At 37.1% G+C, this 7412-nt stretch overlaps 1 non-coding gene across 1 annotated transcript; it reads right to left on the minus strand.

Annotated features, from left to right (window-relative positions):
* Positions 1 to 6758: 6758 nt before the first annotated feature.
* Positions 6759 to 6831, minus strand: TRNAA-UGC (transfer RNA alanine (anticodon UGC)). Its single transcript has one exon. It is a non-coding gene; the product is annotated as a tRNA-Ala (tRNA).
* Positions 6832 to 7412: the final 581 nt, after the last annotated feature.

A 7412-nucleotide genomic window follows, 5' to 3' on the forward strand; every position in this document is an offset into this window, starting at 1 on the left:
GGAATGAACAAATAGCCGGTTAGCTGTTTTGCTTATGGACCTCCGTTGGCCGGTATTTAACTATAGACATTAGTAACTCAGATTGAAGCTTCCCATTTTCCAGAGTTTCATTGCACTGAGCTCTGTTGTAATATTCTAAATCTAATATGGCAGTATGCTGAAGCTGAAAATTTCATGTGTGAAGTAAAGAGCCTCCATGTGTTTCCTGCTCCCAAACCTATCAATTCCTACCTCTGCATTCCTGGACTCCCTCTATCCTTTGTCTTTCAAGCTCAAGTCCAGTCTTCCTACTTGTTCACTGCACTTCACTCTCCTGCCAGAAGGGAACTTGCTCTACCAGTGATCTTGATTCTTCCTCTGTGATTGCACTTTGTCCTTTTATCTACGGAGAGTTTTGGTATCAAGCGTCTGGTCCACACTTCGCTGCCTGTCCTTCCTTCTTTGCTCTTTGTACCTCAGTTAACTTCCAGACTCTTCCTCATTGTTTCATTTAAGCAATTTCATTACTGGCCACTGAACTGTACCTTTTCCAGTTTTCATCTTACTTGATTTCTTGGTGGCCATAGCAGAATGGACTGATGGCGATGTCTTCCTTGTTGGAAACTTACTCTCAGAAAAGCCATTCAGTCTAGGTTCTCCTAATTTGCTACATACTGCTTCTCAGATTTGGGTAGACTTACCTTTCCAAGCACTTCTTAAAAACTTAAAAATCCCTTTCCTCCCCCCAGAGTGGTGGGTCTTCTCATGAATCCAGTTGTGAGTCTTTATTTCTTCTCATCCTGCAAATTGTTTGTATGAATCCATCCATACTGACAGCTTCCACTGCCACTGAAAGGAATGCTGACTTTCTTTAAAAAAAAAAAAAAAAGAAAATCTAAATTTCAAGTCCAGAACTCCTTCCTGGGACATTTGGGGCAGGCTGGAGTCTTAGAGGCCCAGAAGGACATTTTGGCTGACACCTTCAGCTTCTGGGGGGTAGTTACTATAGTTCTCCTAGTTCTAACCGGCCTGACTTAACTCTTAATGTTTTTGGCATTTTTTTTCCCCTACTTAATTATGTGTGATTTAAAACAAAAATAAAGCTCTTGCTTTCATTGTTAAGTCTATGAATGTTATGATTTTTAATTGTATTTTATAAATAGCAGGAAATTTTAAGGATTTAATTGAATAAACATTAGCATAGATTATACTGATATGTTTCTATAATTTTATTATTTTCAAAGAGTATTATCATATTTAGTCAATAAATTCTCATAACCATCATGTAACATTATTACTATTTATTTTACTGTAGGAAAATTATACTTCTAAAGGTTTGTAAGCTTGCCAAACATCCCACTAGTAAGTGAGAGACAAGACTTGAAATTAAAAAAAAAATTAAATATCTTTGCATAAATATTACAGTCTTTAGTTGTTACCATTCACACATTAATGAAATCCTGTACCACACCTGAGAATTGTTTTCCTCAAAGATGCTACAAAGAAGGAAATACTGTTTCTTATTGATACTAAATTGTCCATATTTTAAAATAGAAGAAATAATTTAGTTCTAAGGCATAAGTCAGTTGAAAGATTAAAGAGGTAAATCAAAGACCATATATACCCTATAACTTGAGTTTTATATTCTAAATAATCATGTGCTTTTTTTGCATGAGATTCAAGATAAACACAAGCTGGACAATATGTATCTAAAATTGGAAAATAGGTGTTACTTTTTTTTTCTTAATAGATTAAAAAGCTCCTTCCCCAAGATTCAGTGAAGTTGCCTGTCCCTAGTGCCTTTTGCTTAGTTCGCTCATATGGTGATGGCCTTTTGACATATGCCTTCAGAGCCTTTGTTGATATTGCCACCCATTCTACAGCTTTAAACAAAGCACATGGTTTTGCTAGTGTCCTGCAAAAAACATAGTCTCTGAATGAGACTGGAGCCAAGACCCCAGAAGTTCTTCAGTTATGCTGGGATGAGACTCCTGACTAGCAATGAGGGGGCAGCAACATTCCTCCCTGGCGCCTGCTGAAACAAATCTCAAGAATGGTAACAAGCTTGTTGTAGGGTTTTAAAAGTATCAGTCTGGGATCAGCAGCCTGTTCTGAGAGGCTGTGGATGCCAAATTCCAGCTGTCACAACTTGCTTCTGTGAGAACCTCATGCTCAATCAGTCGGAGACTTGGGAGGATGAACTCCGTTAAGACCACGCACCACAACTTTTTATAGACAGACCAAACCCAGACCACAAATCTCCCTCTTGAAAACCCCGGCCCTTCCTTCCTGGTTTGGAATACAGGGTCAACACTGGGTTATCAGTAGTTTGGGTGTGAGCACCCAAACAAAATATTTAGCCAACTGTATGACTAGTTTGTGGTTTCAGGTTTTCATTTCAAAATCTTTGCAGCCCATTAATCACCATCACGAAAGAGTCTTCATCTAGAGTTCACGCTCAGTTCATTTATGGGGCTGTAGAATCAGTGTGTGTATTTTCAAAGCACAAGGAGAAAAGTAATAATTGGCTACATTGAATCAGAGACATGCCTAGAATTTGAGACCTCCAAGCAAAGACTTTCCTCTGGAAGAGATACTCATTTATCTGCACATGACCGTACAGTAGTTATTGGGTGAGGTTGGTTTTCTGAGGGAGGGAAAGATAAGGTTTCAGCTCCACGTGTGCTTTCCCAGTACCAGATCAATGACTAATGAATTGCTCATCAACAAGACTAATAGCTGAGCTGCAAAAAGTTAAGAGTGTTTAGCTGGCTAGCTGCAGTGAACCTTATGCTTAAAATAAGGTGTTTATTGAACCTGAGTGACCTCTGATTACACTCCTTAAACAGAGTTTCCTAAGTTATTATCAAGAGCAGTTAAGGAATAGTTACAAATAATTGAATTCTTAATAGGTGCACTGTTCTGAATCTTTTACTTATATTCATGCTTTTAGTCTTCATAATACTACTACTGTGATGTGGCTATTTTCATGATGCCCACTTTATTAAAGAGAAATAGTAGACCCAGAGAAATTAAATAACTTGCCTAAGATATCACAGCTAGAAGGTAGGAAAAACAGAATTCAACCTTGATGTTACAATTTAAAGTAATAGAAAGCAATAAATTGAAGGCTATGTTTATTATTGTGAAACTTATTCAGTCTTTTGGCTTCCCTCTCAAAACTTGCAGGAGCTACTTATACACTAGGTATGTCTATGAAATAGTAGTATGGTTGGATTTTCAGTAACATTCTTGTCATTATTACGATTTAGCTTTGCTGTCTGAGTAGTCATTTTCGGTAAGTCAACTTTAGTATTGATACCCTTGGTCAGTGTTTTGGATGGTGCACGAAGCTAAGAGTCAGAAGGCCTGGGTTTTAGACTCATCTCTGCCACAGACAAACTCTGTTCTTGACAAGTCACTTAACCATTGTGAGCCTGCTTGGCCTCTTAACCATTGTGTGCCTCCTCTGTCCAATTAACAGAACTACTTTGCACATCAGAGACAAGAAATACGTTAAAGGATTGTGTCCATAAAAATATCATATGGATGTAAGCTGTTGTTAATGATTGGTAAAATAAACACCCATTCACCTTAAAACTATCTGAGTGGCTTCAATAAAAACTAGCAGTTATTTACTTATAAAGTCAGCAAATCTGTGAGATGTTACAGAACTTAACTTTGGTCAAGTACACCTTATCCATTTTTTTTCTTTAGTGCTTTTGGTGTTTTATCTAAGGATATTTAAACAGTATCATGTCTTTCATTCTATGAACACAGAATATCTTCATTTATTCAGATCTTTTTCTCATTTTGTTCATCAGTTTTATGTTTTTTTGCATATAGGTTTAATACATATTTTGTTAGATACCTAAGTACTTTATTTATAAAATAGTTATCTTATTTGTTGATACTACTGCAAATGTTATTTTCCCCCTAAATTTCAGATTCTAATTTTTCATTGCTAGTATAGAGGAAAGAAGTTGACTTTTATCGGTTTACCCTGAATCTTGCAGTCTTGCTATACTTGATAATTAGTTCAAAAAGTTTTTGTTTTTTGTCAGTTCTTTCAGATTTTCTACATAAAAATTTGTCATTCTGTATAGTTCTTTGTAGACATTCTTGGATTTGATTTTCTAATATTTAATTGAGGAATTATGCATCTATGTTCATTAGAGATACTAGTTTGTAATTTTCTTTGCTTATAATGTTTTTATTAGAGTATTTAAATGTATCAAGGAACTGGTTCTAATATAAATCAGGATGCTAAATCCAGTGAGCAAAACAAATTTATGGGTGCAGTCAATAGCATATTATAGGCAGTTTTTTCTCACTTGCTGATCCATATTAATGTTACATCTATTTGACATCCTCATCTCACTAGAACATAGCCTAGAAACTAAAGGTAAATTAGAAATGTCTTTGACCTATAATATATATCTATTAATGGAAATACAGAGCTTATTTACTTTTCTTTGATAAAAAATATTAACAGTTTTGGTAACATACCTTTAAGTCCACAGACTAGAAAACCAATACTTTGATCGGGGCTGGAGGATCACCAAAAAAATCTAATTTATAGTTGCCAGTTTTGCAGCATTGGCCACATGAATGACAATCCCAAGAACACTGGTATAAGTTAAAACACTTCTTACATCAGGCAATAGAAGTACTACTGTATTATAAATATACACATTCATTGCTTTCACATTGATATCACTAAGTCCTCCAGGAAAACTGGAATTGCATCTCTAATATTTTCATTCTGCATATCCATCCACTTTAGAAGAGATAAACACTTGATGTGATTCAGAAGAACTGCCATTAAAACTAAATAAACAGATAAATTGTTACGTAGTACAATAGGTTTCATTTATCTTTAAAACACCAGTGCACCTCATTCCCTACCAGTAGCAGAACAAGTCGGTTTTTAGCACCTTATAATATAGTATATGATTTGCAAAAGTGTTTTTGGATATAGCATTTCTTTTGAGCTTTCTCTTCCTAGGGTCGCAAATTGGGTTTGATACAGGAATGGGCAGTGACAGGCCAGGTTAATGGTACCTGTTTCAGTCTCCACTCACACAGAACCAAGTCATCTGAGTCAGGTTTTTGAGGCCACTCTCACTGTTGGTTCCAAAGCATACTTTCCCATCATTCTATCACTTGAACTTTGGGGTATTCATCATTACTGACCACCTCCTTTTTAAAAATCTCTTTTCCCGTGGTTTCTTGGACATTAGGCTGTCCTAGTTTTGATCCTATACCTCTGGGCATACCCTCTTGGTCATCTTCTCAGTCTCTTCCTGTTTGACTAATTCATAGACATATACATCACTCTTCTCTAGAATTTGATCCTGCCAAAACTACTGTTATCGTTTCCCCCTAACTTGCTCTTCTAACTATATTCTGTACTGTATTCATTTTCTGTTGCTCTAACATTTACCACAAACTTTGGGGCTTAATGCAATACATGCTTATTGTCTTACAGTTCCAGAATCCAGAAGTTTGAAATAGGTCTCACTGAGTCAAGGTGTTGGAAGGGCTACGCTACCTCTCAGCGCTCTAGGGGAAAATCTGTTTCCTTTCCTTTTCCAACTTCTAGAGACCACCTGAGTTCCTTGTTCATGGCCCTTTATTCCAACGTGTAGTATCTTCAAATATCTGTTTGATGTTCACCTCCTTTTCTGCCTTACTCTTTCATGTTATTCCTGTGATTATATTGGGCTCATCAGGATAATCCAGAGTAATCTCCTTGTTTTAAGGTCAGGTTATTAACAACCTTAATTCCATGAACAACCTGCATTTCCCTTTGCCATATTATATAGTATGTCTTAGGTTCCAGGAATTAGGACAAAGACATACTTGGCAGAGGCCATTGTTTTCCTCACCACACCTACTTTTGGGAAGGGCAAACCCACAAGCCAAAAGCCTGGAGATTTTCCTAGACTCCTGCTCATTCTCGAATCTGAACACAGTGTGTTGCCAAGATTTATCAGTGCTACATTCTGATTTTTCTTAAATCATCCTTGCCTCCACACAACCTCTGATTCATTCTCAAATACAGTTCATGTTGTTAGCATCACTTAGACAGGTAACAGAGGTCTCCTCCTAATTGTTCTCCCTGTGATCAGTCTTACACCATCCTTGCTCCTCACAACTTACTACCCCTGCGTATTTAAACATCTGCCTTCTGCTCTGCAGGCAGATAGAGATAGAGATCGATCGATAGATATTTTCAGATTCGGAGTTGACGATTTTATCTTCATTAAAAACCCTTTTCAGGGAGTCTCTACAGCTCAGACTGTGACAGTGAAATATCTGAGCCTGCCACTCAAGGCATTCAGACCTGGCTCCTGCAGACTATCCATGCTCACCTCCAACACTCTGCCCGACTCATAGTCTGCTCAGTCCTTGATTAAGTGATGCTACTTCTTGCTTTACTATTTTTTTTGCACATATTATATAATATATATATATTTGTACATTTTCAATGTTAAATCCTTTTCCTCCTGTATTATCTTTTTTCAAGTGCTCCACACTCACCCTTCAAGACTCTGCACAAACAAATCTTCCTTCAGAAGGACTTGCCTGCCCTGCCCGGGTGGAAAAGTTACCCTTACCTATGCTTACAGAGTACTGCATTTCTATCAGAATACTCAGTCCTACTGCGTTATAATCTGGTTTACAAGTTTGTCTTCTTCATGACCTTAAAAAGAGGAAGTTTTTTTTAGGGGGGAGGTAATTAGGCTTTTAATGTTTTATTTATTTATTTTTAATGGAGGTACTGGGGATTGAATCCAGGACCTCATGCATGCAAAGCATGTGCTCTACCACTGAGCTATATCCTCCTCCCAAAAAACAAGAAATTTGACTTTGATAACATCAGAGCTAAATAGAGATTGGTACAAAGCACATACAGAGAAACTGCTTAAGGAATGAATGATTCTTGGGTTTATTAATCTATTCTAGAAGCTAAAGGAATATTTCATCTTGAGCTTGCTGAGAACAGTACTGGAAGTAATCAAGTCTTCTAGGCTGTCCCCAGGTATAAGCAGAAGTTGTAATCTTTGACATCCTAAGAACTGGACCAGAATTTAGATGCTTTCTTATAAGAGGAGGTCAGAAAAACATTTCCTCTAACTCTTTTTTAGAGCCATACCCCATGAAATAGACTTATGAAAGGCAGCAAGGATACATGCACCAGATAAATGTTACAGGGGTTGAAATGACATTTCCCTCTTGTCTCAATTCTTAATTGACTGCTCATGGTCACTGGAGTGTTTCTACAGCCTCAAGGCAGCTCCATTCTGCTGCCATCTGTCTTAGTTATAAGTACACTACAAATTCCATATGGCTGCTTAATTCCAATGACCCTAAAGCGTTCTCATGTTCCACAGAGCCAGTTGAGACAAATGACTTACCTAATTTAT

This window comes from Camelus bactrianus, chromosome 8 (genome assembly GCF_048773025.1).
Source record: "Camelus bactrianus isolate YW-2024 breed Bactrian camel chromosome 8, ASM4877302v1, whole genome shotgun sequence".
Taxonomy (NCBI): Eukaryota; Metazoa; Chordata; class Mammalia; order Artiodactyla; family Camelidae; genus Camelus; species Camelus bactrianus.